Below are 19328 nucleotides of genomic sequence, written 5' to 3'. Positions count from 1 at the left end.
GATTTGGATCTGTCTCTCATCTATGTCCATTTTGAGAAACCAAGAACCTGAGGGGCAATCAGAAATAAATGGAGTGACCCAAAATACATTTTAAGGCATTAATTGTTGAAGGGAATATAGTCTTGAGTAACTCTGATGAATAAAACATTGAAAGTGATATTCAAGAAAAGTATAGAAAAGTCAAAGAAACAGAATAGAATGTCCAAAAATAGACCCACATTTACTTTGACTATTAGCTTTTAACAGAGATTTCCAAGATATGTAATGAAGAAAAGATTTTTTAACAAATAGTGCAAGAAGCATGGCTATCTATATGGATAATATTTGCCTCAACTTCTAACTCACACCATATATATATAAATCAATTCAAGATGGATCAGATAGCTAAGTGTAATAACTAAAAACTGAAACCTTTTTAAAGAAGGCATAGAAGAATATCTTTGCAACGTGGAAATAGGCAAAGTTTTCTTATAAAGGCATAAAAAGCACCAAATATACATATATATTTCAGGTAAATTGAAGTTCATCAAAATTTAGCACTTCTGGTCTTTGAAAAATTATTTTAACACAAAAAAACAAGCCAGAGTTTAGACGAAAAATATTTGCAAAGCACATATCAGATGAAGAACTTGTATCCAGAATATTGAAAGAATTTTGATTACTCAACAAGATAAACACCATTTGATTTAAAGATGTGTGCATTTCAATGTATTAAATTTTTATTTCAACAAAAGAAGTATAAAAAATCAGAGTCAAGTTGTGAGTGTTGAGAGAAAAAAAAGTAGCACTGCTTTAGTGTGGGTCTGAAAGCTCACCAGAACCTGTAATATCATATGTGAAATTTTCTAATATTGAAACCACTTAAAACATTTGATAAGTGGGAATTTCCTTCATGCTCATCCTACATATTACCTGAAGTTTAACAAAGTCAACCCATTTGCACCTGCCTTTGCATTTGCTCATTCCATTCCTTTTCTTTGGAATACCAGCTGTTCCCTTCCTTCTTTCTACTAAAATCTGTTTTATCTTCAAGACCTGTCTCAAATATCTCTCCTGGTTGTTCTCTTGAATTTTTATCCTTGTGAATTCTAAAACAAGCATTGCCCCCATTCTCCAGAATTTATTACTTTGCCTTTAGAGAAGGTATTTGGACCCAAGTTTCTCCTCTCTCACTTTGAAGGCTTGCACATTCTCTGTGTCCCTACCTGGGCCTGATACACGGTTGCTGCTTGAGATGTTTTCTGAATGAGTCAAAGAAATGGAATACGGAGGTTTGCAAATTTGCTTTGAAGGTTTATTGTTCATAAAGCATATTTATCAGCATATTTCCTCATGCTGAATAGCTCTGCCCCCACTTCATTTGTTTATCCTGGCCCATAGGTCTATACACTGGTTCTCACTCTATATACAAGAAACGTGTTTCTCCTCCATGATGTTGCTCATCCTGTTGTTTTGTGTCTCTCCACACCCTTTCTCAGACCAGCTTTACTGCTAAAGTTATTCCATAGATCAATACTCTGATCAAGAGAAAGTCCTTGTCAAGAGACTGCCAGCCGAGTGTACAAATAACAGATAAATGAATTTCCAAAGTTATATCTCAGAGGAAAAGGTGACTTTGGGCAGTTGCCCAAAGGAAAATACCAATAAACCGCATTTAGCCACTTCACAAAGCACTGTGATTATTCCTTTGGATCAGAAAACACAAACTGTCCATATCAACCTATGGATATTACAGTTATAAACACTCTGTCGCAGAAAAGACAGTGGCATAGTTTTCAAATTACCAAGGAGGTGAGTCAGGATTGTAAGCATTATGCACAAACTTATATCCCGTGTTTAATAGGAATCTGGAACATATGTCTCAGAGACGTTCTCTTTGATCACATTCCTAAAGGTGGGATATCAGCTCAGGGAGGTCAACTCTGGGGCACTGTCTGATCTCATGCACAGCCTAGAAAAGCTTCAGCCACTGCCAACGGTGCATTCTCTTAAGATTCAAATCACTGAAACTTGGGCAAAAGCAAACCGATAATGAGCACGAACAAGGACTTGGAGTCAAACATCTTGTCAAAGCGCCACACTTGTGAGCCTCACTGTATTTATAATGACAAATCACACTGGTATGACAGCTAGACAACTGATCAATGTCCTGTTATTTCTGCAGTCAGGGGAAAAATCACTTAATTATATGTGTAATGAGATTAAGACATTCAGGAGGTGAGGGTTATGTGTATTTGAACCTATAAATCAACTTTATTTCTTATGCTAGAAATGAAGTAAGTCTGATCTTCATTGACAAATGTAGATTTTATTGTTGCTTTGACTTTGAAGATTACAGCAAAATTCATCAAAGTTTCAAAGGGAAAGGAAAACTTTTGTCTATTGTCTTTTTAATCTCTCAGTAAATGCAGCATTTTTATTTTTCCTTTTTACATATAAAGAACCAAGATTAACAGTGATATCTTTTATGAGAAATACTTGTATAGAACAGTGTTTTCCAACCTGTCAAGAGAAGTTCTGAGATCTTAAATTCTTAGTTTGGAAAGTTCCATGACTTTGCTTGGAGCAACCATGGTTCACACCAGGGACAGTGATGAAACCTGTGGTTGTAACTCATGTCAGATCCCATTTATGTGCCTTGTGGAGTCTCTATAGTCTTCACGCTGAGAGTCTGAATATACAGACAACAGGCAGACCATACATAAAAACAGAAATCAGACCAAAATTCTGGAGCAACCTGCAAAGGACACCAACTCATTATTGACAGTAACCAACTCAGGGAGGCAGCCTGCTCTCTAGAAGTCAGACTTGGCAGGGAGTCAGACCACTATCTGCATCTTCGTTGTTGGCAACCCATGACAAATTGCTGTAATTCCCTTATCAGGAACCAAAAAAGTGAGAATTTAAATGACCCATCCAACATCATTACCACAGTGGGCCACAGTCGTCCAGTATCACAGCAAACCAGCCAAAACTGAACCACACAAATTCATGTGCTTGTGGCAGACTGTGCTTTGCAATGGAATTACGAGGGCAGTAGTATCACCCCATTTGGTAAGTGTGGTGGCTTGACAGCTTTCCCAACTCCGGTGCAGGGACTCTGTATTAAATAGCTGTCTACAAAATTGCTAGGATATCCTGTAAAAGTTGACTTGTTGCTTAGGAGACTAATGATACCACCAATTTGGTATTATCTGGTCAATATCAAACACTGTTTTCTTTAAAAAGTATACCTTTAATTATAGATATGAAAATATGCGTTGATTCAAATTTTTCTTACAGAGAGTTCTCAAGATGAATTTTATTCTATTATTGGTACATAAGAGACTAAATATGATGCTCTTAAATTTCATTATACTATAAGAAAGTCAGTTTAATTTTTTTTTTGGTCCTGATAATTCTCTTTTCTATGGAAGGAGTGGAAGGAGATAATATCTAAGTTTTTATTTGAAGTTTTCCAGATTTGGTGTAAGGAATGAAGGAAGTAAGAAGTGAAGTGTATTAGTCCGTTTTCACGCTGCTATGAAGAACTACCTGCGACTGGGTAATGAAGAAAAGACATTCAAAGGACTCACAGTTCTGCAGGCTGTACAGAAAGCATGGCTGGAAAGCTTTGGGAAACTTACAATCATGGCAGAAGACAAAGGGGAAGCAAGCACGTCTTACCATGGCAGAGCAGAAAAGAGGGTGAAGGGGGAAGTGCTACACACTTTTAATCATCTAGATCTCAGGAGAACTTCATCACAAAAACAGCAAGGGGGAGGTCTGCTCCCATGATTCAAATGCCTCCCACTGGGCCCTTTCTTCAACATGTGGGGATTACAATTCAATAAGAGATTTGGTGGGGATATAGACCCAAACCATATCAGGAAAGGTGTAATGCACTTGGATAAAATGAAGAGAGAAATGCGTGCTAAAGTCTCTTTTATGTGTAGTGTCCATTAGGAAAACTTTATGATTACTTTCCAAGCCCCTGGGGCAGGTGTTAATATTAAATAATGAGAACATACAGTAGGAAGCCTGATTCATTGTGATCTATCTGTCAACACTGTTGGGAGGTAAAAAAAAAATCTGTGCAATAATTTAAAGCCAAGATAGCTAGACTCTCTAAAGCCTTCCATGATGTTATTTATCTTCAAATTCTTTTTCCAATTAAACATGGTAATGGTTGAAATTAAATAGCAGCCTTAGAGGATAGGAGGTGATTTTGCCCTTAATATAATCTTAAAGGCAAACATCCTGGATTTTCCAGTTGCCACTAGTGCTTTGCTAAGATCAAACACATCACACATATGAAAGAAAACATTGTAATTTCACGAAGCTGTTGTGTAAAGCTTATAAATAATTACCAACAGAAGTACAGACTGATGACTACACAGATTTCTTTTTTTCAGAGATATATAGGAGATTTCAAAATAGCAAATACAGAAGTAATGATTGACTGTTCCCGCTCTTAATCCTCTAGCCTACAGAAATGGTTCCTTAATAAATAGAAGACCTGAAAGCTGCAGTGTGGATAACTGTCTCTTGTTAGGTTTGATCACTCTAAATCTACATCTTCTGAAAATATCTTGGAACCCTGGGAAGAGGTTTACAATTCAAACATTATTTTAAAGTGTGTTTATTTTAAAGTGTGCTACAACTGCAGGGAAAGAGGCTGTCTTTGGGATCTCCATCTGCTGCCAAGTCCAGCTCTGCCAAACATCCCAGTGGTGTACAGTGTCCACACTTCTTCAGGAAAGCGTCTGCATTTTATTTGCCTGTGCATCCACGGAAATAACCTGGTGTCTGGCATGCAGCTGGTGATCGACGAATCTCTATGTAGTAGCAGTTCTTGAAGACAAGGTGCATTCATATTTCTGGGACTGTTAGAACAAAGTACCACAAACTAGGTGCTTTCAAACTGCAGAAGTTTATTGTTTCATAGTGCTGGAGGCTAGAAATCAAAAATTAAAGTGTCGGCAGGGCCATGCTCCCTCTGAAAGCTGCAGAGGAGAACCTTTCTTGAATTTTTTTTTAGATTCTGATGGCTGCTGGTAATCCTTGGTGTTCCATGGCTTGAAGTTCCATGACTTCAATTTCTGCTTCTGTCACCAGATGATATCTCCCTGTGTGTCTGTGTCCAAATTTCCCTGTTTTCATAAGGACACTAGTCATATTGGATTAGGGCCTGTGTTAATAACCTCATCTTAACTTGATTATGTCTACAAACACCTTATTTTCAAATGAAGTCACATTCATGGGTACTGGGATTTGGTACATCAAATTATTTGGGGGGGAGAATAATTCAACCCATGACCTAAGGCATTGTGTCCTCCACATTTTTATTCTATCTTCTTCGTGCTAATGTGCTGAACAGCTACGCGACTCACGGGAAATGTGATGGTTAACAGCTGGGTGTGCACATTCTCCTTGGCAGCTGAAAAATCATGAGATCTATAAATGTGGAAAGAGAGCTTTATTTCTTATAAAGGGTTACTGCCTTCAAGGTGACCATTCTAACAGTCTGAGAAATGTATCCTCCAGCAAAGCCCGCAAGTTAGGCACTTAGAAGGAGGAAAGGTATGACAGAAACGTATGCTGAAGAAGTTAGCTGAGTACACATATTCAACACATCATAGGAAAAGCTATGAATAATCATAAAGGGGAGGTTGTGCATATATGTAATAAGAAAACATACACACTACATGCATTTCATGTTCACTTTGTGGTAGAGACAACATTTAAATGTATCACAGTTAGGCCCTGTAAGCCTAAAGGTCTTTTCAGAACACATTGGCACTCTCGTGAGCAGCCTCTGTAAACTGGCCAGAACTGGTCCCTGGTCAGCGGTGTCTTATCAAGAGAAAGTTAGAGAAATTGGTCTCTTGTCCAGTCAAAGCTGTAGTTACGGCTGGTGAAACAAGGGGTCAGTTAGCCAGCACCTGGCGGTGGTTGAGCTGCAATTGTTTTAATATTGCTTTATTTCAAGACCAGTGTTTGTTTAGCTGCTGGAGAAAAAGAAACCATGTGGCAGTTAGAATGCACTTTATTCTTTAGGTGTAGGGGAAGCATGACTTAATCCTTGTCTAGCCTGGCTGTAAGTCTTGCTTATAATTTGGTATCTTATTGCCACAAACATTCTGTTTCATCAGTCTTATGATCCCTCTTTTAAAGTTAATGCTGCTCGATTGTTGTGTCTAAACCCCAAAGGGTGGGGGTATCATGAGGAGTATCTGACTTTCCATCTTGTCATGGCCTGAACTCAATTTTTAGGGTTTCTCTGGGGTTCCCATGGCCAAGAGGAGGTTCTTTCAGTTAGTTGCAGACCTTACGATATTATTTTTAGTTCTCATCCTTAAGCTGGATCTGTGTTTACTAAAAAGCTGAGAAAATACAGGTTATGCCATCCTCCTTCCCAATATTCATCAAACCCGCTCTTTCTGTTTTGTTTGCAAGTGTAAGCAAAGAGAAGTATGAAGCTATTGCCTTGGTTTCTTAGGGAAACACGTATAGAGTTTTACCAAATTCTCAAAAAACAAAAGTGGGGACAGTCATACAACAAGTCAACTTGGTGTCATTCCATTGTAAGAGACTATCCATGAGATGTATTTGAATGCTGAACATTGAATAATCTGCTTAATTTTGCTGATGTAGAAAAATAGGAATAGTGTAATAGGGGAATGTGCTAAAAATTTGAAATATGCCTGGCTTTAGGACTAAGGAATGTAAAGATTATCATAAAATATAAAGATCTATTTTGTGACAATTAAGAAGCATCAGGATTAGGCTAATCCATGCACACACACAAAATCCAAACTTGAAGTAAAAATGAATAAATTACCTTGTCTAAAAATACAGTTAAGAAAGCTTCAGCTCTTACATTCTAAAATCTTCTGAGTAGAAGAAGCATACGTTAACATTTAAAGGAGGCTTTTAAAAATGCGGTTTCATTAAAACAATATTTAGCAGTCCTGGGCAAAAACCAAGTTTGACTAGCAATTCTGTGTTTTTAGCTGTCTCCAATGTGACTACTTTGGCTGCGCATATTAAAATATAAGTTTTTGAATAAAATAGAATGCAGAATTAAACTAAGACTCTGATGAAATGTGAAGTTGATATACCATGAAGCATGAGTCACCTATATATTTTAATCCTGACACAGAAATTATAAATAATTATGAAAAATTTGCAGGGAACACTTCATAGTCACAGATTATACCAATGGCCTACCATTGGAGGATGAGAACCATCTATAAAATTCACAGGATTGGTAGCAGATTTTTGACAATTCATAGAAACTCCTCTCCCCGGACTCCTGGGGCACTCACTGGTGGGTGGTTTGCAAGAGATGGAGGGACAGACTGTGGCTGCAAAACTCAGTAAAGTTAACTGATTTCAAAGGAAATTGGTCCCACGACTAGAGCCTCTCAACTACATGCCCCTCAGAGGCACTGTCTTGGTCTTGATGTGTTTGCAACTCTGGAGGCTTTCCTGTGCCTTATATTGCATAAATGCTCAATTAGAGTTTATATAACCTGAACATATTAGCACAAAAATTGTACTTAAGCTAGTGCTTGTACCTTCTGTTCTCTAAAACTCGTGCTGTGGAAGGAATTGGTTTTGTAATCAGAAAAAGTCATAATGGAACACCAAGGAAAGAGGTTATAAAAATTATATGATGTTTCTGGGTAATTAATGAATCCCTCTTCCTTTAAAAGGAGTCTGGAGCTCCTAGACAAAGGTTGAAAACTAAGTCCACACATTGAATCTCTCATTCTCTCTCATGTTTCTCACTCCAGTGGTCTGACCAGTGGAATGTAGAAAATTATATACCACAACTGGATCAAAAGATGGCCAATTTCAATATTTATTATTTTTGCCCTCACACCATCCATACTTCCATTGTCTGGTAATAATAATAATTGTTTCTATTTTTCTATTTTGAAAAAATAATAATTTTTTCTGTGATGAATACTTACTGTTTTTGCCAACTCACCTTCTAGCCTTTGTCAGGTAATAACACCTAAATTTTTCTGTGATGAATATTTATTGTTTTTGCCAACCCAACTTCTTTCTTGCCTTTGTCAAGTAATAACACCTCAATTTTCTTTTGAAGATCAAGCTCTATCACGGTGAACAACTGTCCCTAAGTTTCATGGGACTAAGGATTTTCCCGGGAGGCAGGATTTCCAGTGTTAAAGCCAGGTAGTTCCTACGTAAGTCTTGAAGAATAGGTGACCCCATTTCCCTGGAACATACACAGTAAGAATGTCCATTAAACTGACCCCCTCCTCACTGCAGGAGGCAGCAGGTGATCAAAACTAGGCCAATCAGAATCTCCGTCTTCTGGAAATTAAATCTTGATTATAAGATGGAACCAAATATACAAATATTTGAAACTTTGCACCCGGAAGGGCTTGTTCACTGGGTCTCACTTCCCAGGGCCTCTAGGGTCTCTAGGCCTCATACTTTTGAGGACTGATTGTTCAGCTACCCTTACTCAGTTCAACGAATCTCCTCTTCACTTGAATTAACCAGTGAGCATATGTCACTTGTACCCCAAAATCTCTAACTGGTTCAGAAAATGGCACCTGGATTTCAGTAAGACAAGTGAGAGGTGCTAACTACGGGATCAGCAGAGGCAAGATAAGCAGAGGTTGTTAAAGTTATTTACATTCCACTCTTATTCCAGAAACAGAGGAACTGTTATGTGGGAGGATTTTGTTAAATTGTTTTCTGTTGTGTCTTGGGATTCACATCAAGTGCTTATGGTGGCTGAACTTTACAGGACTTGATAGAAAAATGTTAATGCATTGAAAATAAATCAGCGAAGGAGAAAAAACACAGCTTTACTGAGAGAGAACCTTTCTTCCTAGGATCAAAAATCTAAGATGGTCATCATGAGCACAGTATTCAATGTTAGGAAAGCCTGACTCCCCCACTCCTCAACTAAAATTGGTGCCAGTTGAGTCCTAGGGGCAGGAAATACAGCTGAAGAAGAGAAGGGGACCTGGGCCATGTCTGGTTCTCCCTGGCTCCCATCCCTGTCTGATAAATACAGAATTGCACATGCCCTTCCCTAGGATTCTACCTCTAGGCAAAGTGCAGGCTCTATAGTTTTGAATTGCCTTCAGGCAGAGAAAAAGATGCATATTAAACTGAAATTCGTGGATGTGGGCACATATTTATAAGAAGCAGAATATCGCACACTTGACCTCAGCCTGGGAGCATTATTTCTGGCTTTGATCTCTAATTAACTGAGTTGACCAAATGCAAATCGACGGAAAGCCAACTCCACCTCCACAGGAAGTATGTTCTCAAGACACCTGGTCTGTGCTGCAAACTAATGCTAGGTCTTGCTCAAACCCCAGAATAATTCTGAGGCCCCCAAACCTAGAAGTTGGTTTCTAAGTGGAGCTGCCCCAGAAAGGCCAGCTCCCCACTCCTTCTTTCCAAAAAGTCCTTGGGGGAATGACAGATAAAAGCAGGGGTTCCAGTGGGCAGAATCACCATCCAGAGCTCACTTCTCTGCCAGGGCAGTAAGTCCTGCTCTTCTGACCCAGGGGGACATAGACATTGCTCTCGGCTGGTCACCATTGCCATGGTCTGTTGGTTGAATCTCTCTCTCCCCTTTCCCAGTGGCATCAGCAACGGCACACCAGGTCCATGATGGTGGCTGCTTCTGGGGAGGAGAGTGGGAAAGGGTTCCAAAGATCTTTACCAACATGTCAACATCTGTTCAATATTTGTGGTGGTTTCATAGTGTTGGTTCTAATATTCTCTGACTTTCCTGTATTTTGAATATTTTCTGAAAGCTTGAAACATTTTTTACTACTATTAGTACAAAAATTACACTGGACAAAATTAAACAGGTAAGTAAGACTTTATCCAAGGCTGTTGCAATAGGGGACTAGATCATAGCCTGAACTCAACTCTGCTGAAACAAGAGGCAGTAGGATTGTTAACAGCTTGAGTCAGAGAAGATCATAGGCCATCTGTGTTTGCCTGTTGGCCAAACCTAAATGAGAGGTAAACTTTCTTACATCTTCATGACCTGAGATAACTTTACAACTTGGAGTAAGGGGCCCCATTGAAGTTAGGCTCCCACTCTTCCACAGAGACTGATAGAGGGGGGCCTTATCTCCCTGGATGAATACATGTGAGAGGGAGGGCGCCCAGGTCCTTGAGAAAGACATTTCTAGGTTTTGAAACTGTCAAGGGGCTTTTTAAGCATCAATCTAAATTACAAACACAGAGAGGCTCCCTGAAAGAAAAAGATGTTTATTTGGAAATAGAGCATTACAATGAGAATACTTGTGCCATATAAATGTATTTATATAGTATCCTATTCTGGGAGGTAAAGAAAGGCAAAGGTTTTTAAAGAAAAAACGAGAAGAACTACATAATTATCCTTGGCTACAAAGATCCATAAAAGGGTGACTCCAGTGCAAGGTTGGACAGGCAGTTGCTGGGCAGATGTCCTTGCAGAAGTATTTTTTTGTGCAAGGTTGCGATGGCCTTTGTGCAAGGCTGTCTTTTTTTATAGTCATTTTCATTATCAAGCATGCAAACAAAACTCTCTCTTCACGGTTTCCCTGGCTCTATTTGTCAGAGTTTTATTTAACATTAGTGATTCCATTTTGATTCTGGCAACTTTCACATAAAAAATTAAATTTCTAAGGAACAAAGTAGGAGTTTATAATTAGAAGTTTTTTTTTAAATAAATGCTCTAAAAAGTGGGGGAGGTCAGGGACCTAGTGTTAGGAAGACCTATTTAAATTTTAGTCAAATGGAAGGAGATTTTGATACTGTCTTGATCATCAGCTACCTTTTAATTCTCTAAATCATTGGTAGTTTATCTCTCTGTCTGAAGTGATTACTCTGATTAAAGGGAAGACTTTAGCTTGTCTTTCTCATTTATAACAATGCAAGCACCATTTCTAATGACAACAAAGACAGCAAATATATATATATATGCACATATACACATATATATATTATATGTATATATTATATGTATTGTATAAAATATCAATATACAATCTCTTTCTTTCTCTCTCTCTCTCTCTCTCTCTCTCTCTGTCTCAATCCAAGAATTCCCTGGACAAGAATTAGAATAAGGAAAACCAAGGCCATTCATCCTGGTCTTATTCCTTCTCCAGCCACCTCTTCTTCCCCTTTCCAGGGCAACCAAAGTAGGATGTTGGCAAGGTCAATAATGTTTGTTTATAAGCATTACCTAATTGAAGATGGTGATTGTCTTTTTTTCCTTTAAGCTGACGGGGTGATTTCCAACATAATTTTAGTGGTAAAATTCAGACAGAAATCAATTATAGGACAATGAAAATCAATTATAAAATAATAGTAGATAACCCACTGTTACATTGTGTAGATGACAGCAAAGGCAAAGGATTTTAGAAAAGCCAAGAGCCAGAATGGGTGGGAACATTTGTAAGGCCACATAATTTAGGCATAGTCATAAATTTCTTTAGTATAAAGGATCTAATACATTTGGAAGTGTATTTCATACACATGGTTGCTGACACACCCTGCACTGAGTGAAAACAAGGAGCATTTATTCATTTATATTACAGGAAATCCTCAGCTAGTGGGTCTTGTGTTCTAAGTGGCTATGGTTTTCTTTCAGTACAAAACTTTCTCTGCTTGAGTGTAGAAAAGATAGAAAAAGATCCTGGCCCAGAGTCTGTTTCTTTGTCTCTTTGGGATCGGCCAGTCTGAGTAGAATTCATCTTTCCATCCTTACACCTCGCTCTTCCAAGAGAATCAATGAAATTTGTTACCATCATTTCATAAAATATGAATAATATCCTAGGGACTACCACTACCAAGTTACCCATAAGATATAAATGGGGACATAAGACATAAATGGGCTGATCCTATAAATTGGGCTGATCCCAATTTGGCTAGTCTAGGAAAGGGGCCATGACAATCCCCTATGAAACTCCCAGCTTTGGAGGAGGAGGCGTTGCATTCAGTCCTAGGTCTGCCCAGGGCTGGCTTAGGCAGATCATTCCCTCTCTCGGAGCCTCAAGTGCCTCATCTGTATGCTGGACATTGCAATAGGTTTTGGATGTGGTTGCATCACTATCAGATAGTTGTGTTGTCCTCAAGTAGTTATATTATTATGCAAGTTTAGAAAGCAGAATTAAAGGATTTGCAGGAGGCCTTGGAACTAGAAAGAGCTGGCTTGGGCAGAGGTCTACCTGCACTTAGTTCTTTTTCCTCCCAGGTATGTGAGGAAAAATAAGACCAGAAATAAAGAGGACTTTGCAGAACAGGAGGCTCTGACTTAATGTGCCACATTGCTATTCAATAGTTCAGTCCACCAGAACAGCATCATGTTAAGGAGGACACAAAGTTTATTGAACACTTAGGTGATGAAAAAATAAAATTTGTTGATCTATGTGGAGAGCTGCTCTGTACTAGGAGAGGGAATAAAATTTGAAAGTGTTTATAGTTAAGAGCGGGTTTTAACCCCATTGAAACTCCTGTGCTTGGTTCCTTTTCACTTCTGCAAGTTTGATCTATGTTCAAGAACTTTTCTTACTTTCAAAAAGCTAGCGTAAATTGACTGAAATGGCTCAGCTAAAATTTCTTTGAAGACCATTTATGTCTAGAAAAAGAGATTTAGTATAGAAAAAAGAGACTTAGAGGCTGTATGACCTCAGTAAGCTGCTGCACTAATTCTAAGGATTGAAATTCTCAAACCCCAGCAGCTCAGAAATCCTTCCCTTGGGCTGATGCCCTGCGAAGCTCCAGGGCAGAACTCCACCCCTCTCTGGGGTGTTGTTTCAGACCTGGTTGGTGCTGGACCTTGAGTGATCTTCCTGGGTACATCTAGTGCCCAATGGAGGAAACCAGGACACACCCAAGTTGTAGTTTCTGGGCAACTAGGATAATGACCTAAGTTGAAATCAGACCCTGATCATGGTGTTTCAGGATAAGAGTGACCAGGACTTAATCTATCCAAAGCCTGTGCCACGGAAGAGCAAGAGAGACAAGGGAGCCTCCAGTGTTCTTCTGGCAATGGCCCTGCACACTTCCAGCACCCACATAGCCTTTCTGTGGTCAGACAGGAAAGGTGCTGCATAAAGAGACCTCTCAGGGCATAGAAGTGGCCAGAGCTTGAGAGGTACATTCAGTTTGCTAAGATGGTGAACTGCGTACGTTATGGATATTATCTCAGTAAGTAACTTACAAGTATCATCAACCCTACTGGGTAGGTGCAGTAGGCAGAATTCTAAGATGACTCTCAAGACTCCCACCACCTGATGTTCACCCCTCCTGTAATCCCGCCCCTTGATTGTGTGCAGAATGGGCGTGATGGATATTGCTGCCATTATATAGCAAAGGTAAAGACATTTTGCAGATGTGATTATGGTTCTTAATCAGTTGACTTTGAGTTAATCAAAGGATGATTATTCTGGGTGGGCCTGTCCTAATCAGTTGAACCTTTCATATGAAGTTGTGGTGGTAAGAGGCAAGAATCAGCTTCTTACCAAAATGGAAAACGAAAGTTCCATTTTGTGGAGACTGCCACATGGCTGGAAATTGGGGTGAGGAGAGAAATCTCTAGAAGCCAACCACCTCAGTCCTTCAACTGCAAGGAACTGAACTCTGCTACCAACCACATGAGCTTAGAAGACCATCTTGAACCTCAGATGAGATGCCAACCCTGGTCAACACCTTGGCTGTAGCCTGGTGAGACCCTGAACAGTGGATTCAGTTAAGCTGTGCCCAGACTCTGTACTAATGGAAATGGTGAGATAATAAGAGCAGGTTGTCTTAAACCACCAAGTCTGTGGTAATTTGACACACAACCAAAGAAAACTCACACCTTAGGTTTTATCTGTCACAACTTATAAATAAGAAAACTGAGGCTTAGAAAGTTTAATTAGATTTCTAAGAGTCAAAAAACTGTGAAAAAAAAGTTGGAACAAATAATAGTAAGACCAGTGAAAGCAATATGACAAGAAAATACCTTAAAATAATTCAGTGTAGAACTTTGTGTGATGAATTTGAAAATTTCTAGAAAACAAATATATGTGTGTATTTCTATATATCAAGCATATATCTATATCCATATATATGTGCATATTTTCATACACACACAAACACACACAGAGAGTCAACTGTGTCAAATCTAAATACATTACTTAGCAGGAACGGAAGATATAAAAATGCTATCAAAGAACTCTGGAATCGGGATTTTACAAAACTTTCAAGAAACAAATAATTACTAATTTATTTAACTGTTCTACTATAAGAAGAATAAAAGGAAATTTACAATATCATTTTATGAAGCTAGCCTACACAATCCAATTCCAAATACAATTATTTGGAATTGTACTCCTATTTCAAATAGGAGTACAATTTGAAATAGTACTCCTAAAATAAAAAGTAACAGATAATTATCAATTGTGAATATAGATTTCAAATTAGTAAATAAAATATTTAGCAAGTCTAATTTAGGAGTATAGTAAATGGATTAGATCTCGTAACTAAGTTAACATTATGTTTCTGTTACAAGGAGTCTGATTTCACTTTTTGATGTTTGGCTGCTGACAGATTTTGAGCCTTACCCCTCTGTCTTCTCTTTGTGTCACACATCTGGGCAAGCTGATAAGAAGGGTCTCTGTACTTTGGAGCCAGCCAGTGCAATGGGTATATTCAATCCATAGAAGCCCCTGTTGTATTAAGTAACCCTCACCCTGACCCCAACCTCTAACCATAGAAATAGCCCCAGGCTACTCTCTTTTCCTTATTCTCCCAAGAGATTTTGGGCCTGTTGGGTGGATCTGCCATTCTATACTCAAAAAAACCTCAATTATGTAAGTAATAAAACTTATCATACCTCTTGGATTGTTTGTGTGTGTTTGTATGTGTGTGTGTAACCATCACTGTCAACATCTGAACCAAATTGTAAGTGTGAGTCCTTGCTGGCTTTGCTGAGTGTTCATGACAATTTGTAGTGCAGAAATATTTTAATATTGAGATCTATCAAGATAATTCATATAATAGTTTTTATCCCAGTAATTCCTTAGGACATTCCATGTGTAGAAAAACTCACTAAAATTCAATTTGGAGAAGATGTCTTTATTATTTTACTAAAAAAGTTGCTTATGTTTTATGCAGTATTTACTGACAGACTCTAAAGGATCAAAGTTCTCTAAAGGATTAAAATAGTTTAACAATTCTTGTTTTCCAAGGCCACATTCAACAACATTATACATCATAATATGATTTTTCCTATGGTGTACCCATATTGAATTGGCTAGTCCTCTTCCTCTTCCTTAAAACTAAATTTGGGATGAATGATGCAAACAAATTATTGACATTAAAACCAAGATATTTTAAAGATAAAATGTTAGGCAAGCCTATTCGTTTTGCCTAAAAATATGAATATTTGATGGAATACACACATACAAACATGATATATAATATACATATAATATGTGATAATATAATATCTATTATACAGCATAAATTATAATATATAGTATACTATCTATATTATGCATACTACATTATATATATCCCACTAGATAGTTGTATGCAAAATGAATTAAATCTGTCTGTCTATCTATATCTAGTCCAACAATATAATCCAGGAACTTTAAAGTGCTAAGTTCAGATTAAAAGTCTCCTAACCTGCTAAATATTTTAAAGGAATGATTACATTGAACCTCATGAGTTTTCTATGAATGTGGTGGAGATTTGAATACACATTATAGCTCTTTAAATCACAACCCATGCAAACATAATTCTGATATTTTATAAAACAAAATTCTTTCTGCAATAAAACCATGCTTGTGTATTAGAGAGCTATTGCTGCCTCAAGAAAGTGCCACAAACTTGGCGGCTTGAACAATGAAAATTTATTTTTTCATACTTCTGGAGAGCAAGAGAAACACAACCAAAGCTCTCCAAGTCTTGTTCCTCCACTCCTTCACCTCCAATAAGCCTGCTAGAGAAAATAGGGTTGATAATGTTTATAAATATTTTTAAAATTAAAGTTACTTTTTAGAGTTGTTAAAAGTACATCCCACATTTTCTTTATCCAATCTATTATTGATGGCCATTTGGGTTGTTTCCAGGTCTTTGCTATTGTGAACAGTGCTGCAATAAACATACGTGTGCATGTGTCTTTATAGTAGCATGATTTATAATCCTTTGGGTATATACCCAGTAATGGAATTGCTGGGTCAAATGGTATTTTTGATTCTAGATCCTTGAGGAATTGCCACACTGTCTTCCGCAATAGTTGAATTAATTTACACTCCCACTAACAGTGTAAAAGCATTCCTGTTTCTCCACATCCTCTCCAGCATCTGTTGTTTCCTGACTTTTTAATGATTGCTGTTCAAACTGGCATGAGATGGTGTCTCATTGTGGTTTTGATTTGCATTTCTCTAATGACCAGGTATGATGAGCTTTTTTCATATGTTTGTTGACTGCGTAAGTGTCTTCTTTTGAGAAGTGTCTGTTCATATCCTTTTCTCACTTTTTGATGTTTTTTTTTTTTTAAATTGTAAATCTGTTTAAGTTCTTTGTAGATTTTTGATATTAGCCATTTGTCAGATGGATAGATTGCAAAAATTTTCTCCCATTCTGTAGATTGCCTGTTCACTCTGATGTTAGTTTCTTTTGCTGTGCAGAAGTTCTTTAGTTTAATTAGACACCATGGAATACTATACAGCCATAAAAAGGATGAATCCATGTCCTTTGCAGGTACATGGATGAAGCTGGAAACCGTCATTTTCAGGAAACTAACACAAGAACAGAGAACCAAATACCACATGTTGTCACTCATAAGTGGGAATTGAACAATAAGAACACATAAACACAGGGAGGGAAACATCACACACTGGGGCCTGTTGGGGGGTGGGGGGCAAGGGGAGGGATAGCATTAGGAGAAATACCTAATGTAGATGATGGGTTAATGGGTGCAGCAAACCACCGTGGCACGTGTATACCTACATAACAAACCTGCACATTCTGCACATGTATCCCAGAACTTAAAGTATAATAATAATTTTTAAAAAAGAACTGGATGCATGGGGTGCTGGCTCACGAACAGGGGGACTTGGCAGGTGGTCAGTGAGGCAGGAGACAGCGGGCCTGGGAGGTGGTGGGAGGGAGCAACACGCTGTCCCTGGGAGGGGCAGCTGCCACTGCTGGACCTGACCCCAAGTTTCTGTATCTCTGGCAGTTTGATGAAATTCCAAAGTGAGAACCACAGTCATGGCTTGGGGGTGGCTGCCTGCTCGTGTTAAGACCCCACATGGAGGCTGGGACATGACCTAAGACTAGTGTCTGTGGCCTGAGGATGGCACATCCCAGGGTCCCAAGGGGAAGAAAAAAAAAAAAACGATGTCCCACTAATCCTATTTACAATTCTAATATTTCACAAAGGAGTATTTATATTCTTATAGTCCACCAAAATTGAGAGGAAGAAATATACGTTTGTTGTCTGGTGAGAGTTTACTCTCTGCTTCAAAGATGGCACCTTCTGGCTGTGTCTTCACAAAGCAAAGGGGGCAAGGGAGCTCGCTGGCACTGAGCCTCTTTCATACGAGTGAGAAGAATACTATTTATGAGGATAGAACTCATGACTTAATCATTTCACAAAGGCCCCACCTCTTAATATGATCACATTGGGTTCCAACATATAAATGTGGGGGAGAGGACACCAACATTCAGAACATTGCAGCCAATATGTTCCATGCTATAGAAGGAGGGAACCTTCTATCATGTAGTCAGCCTCATTGGTTTTAATGTTAAAGAGCTGTGAACAAATTTGAAACACATATTAGAATCCAATGCAAGTGGGCTGATAAAAATAGCACTTTTCTTCTTTTTTCAAGATAATGAAACTGTTAATATGATAGAAATCTGATGTATTTTGATAGTAAAAATTCAGCTGTCCCCGACCAGAAAGATTATTTTCTATATATTTTATGTGATCTCACATCCTCAGATAATGAATTTAAATTACATATTATACTTTGCTGACAATGGAAATCTATTTGCCTGTCAGGTGATATATGTTTTGGTATTTTCCAGACAGCTTCTTTTGGAAAAATAATAGATTCAGACAGGAAAAATCGCATTAAATAATTCCACTACATAATTGCAGTGGATTTATAGTAGATTAAAATCAAGAAGCACATTAGCAGAATCATTAAATTATGATGCAGGCTGTGTTTTACTTAATACTCTTTTTTAAAATACATTCCATTGCAGAGATCTCAAAATAACATCAGCTTGGCTAGTTTGGGGATATGTAGAAATAATACACGTGCCTGTTCTTATTCTTTCCACTTAAACCTATATTAGATTAAATTTCCATGTGACTTACTCTATCAATAAATGTATGAATCTAGAGAGAGATTTCCCTGGGGCAGACATTAGATTGGATTATTTTCTAATGTGAAATGTAGAATTGAGATAAAAAGGACAAAAAAAGAAAAAAATATCTGTGCTTGATCCTCAAAGGGGCTGACAGATACAGCAATGTAAGAACATCCTTGGTGAAGACAGCGCCTCCCAGCTCATGTTCGTGTCCACCAGTGTCAACATCAGGGCATAGAGGTTGCACCAGAATTAATGTTGGGCTATGTTTTTATTGTTATATTTGTGGTTTTTAAAATTGTTTTTAGTTTTTCATAATATTTTATTTAGTATTTCTCCACAAAGTAAGAGAATAGTGTTTGGTGTTTGTGCACGTGCATACGTATGAATGTGCCCAACTGAGTGTTTCTCTGTGTATGTGTGTGTGGGGGGTGTGGGTGTGGGTGTGTGTGTGAATGCGGGTGAGAGAAAGAGAGAGTTATATACATAAGACTAGGTGGTTGAGTGTATGACCATGTGTATGTACTATATATTTAGATGACTTTGATTTTCTATCTTAAAATCTATGCATTAGTGTAAATTTACATTTTTACTTTTAAATTGTACTTCCAAATTTCTTTTTATTTGCAGAAAACATACAACTTTTAAAAGCAGATGGGCTCCACCACTGGGGCACCTTAGGCTGGTCCCAATTGGATGCCACTCTTTTATAAATTTCCACACTTAGTTGATTACAAACTAATTTTTGTTCAAATGTACTCATTTAAAATTATAATAAGTCCAATTAATTCCTCAACAATAATTTAGTTCCAAATAGACCATCAGTTAATATTAAAAACACAACCATAGGAGCTGGAGAGAGGCTGCATTGGAAATCATTTCCAAATTGGGAAACAAATATTGATATATCTAAAATTTAATTTTTTTCTCATAAATCTCTTTACAGTCATTGTTCATTTTATGCCAGAAAC

This window comes from Pongo abelii, chromosome 4 (assembly GCF_028885655.2).
Source record: "Pongo abelii isolate AG06213 chromosome 4, NHGRI_mPonAbe1-v2.0_pri, whole genome shotgun sequence".
NCBI lineage: Eukaryota > Metazoa > Chordata > Mammalia > Primates > Hominidae > Pongo > Pongo abelii.
The sequence above is the reverse complement of the archived record's forward strand: the minus strand, read 5'-3'. Positions refer to the sequence as shown.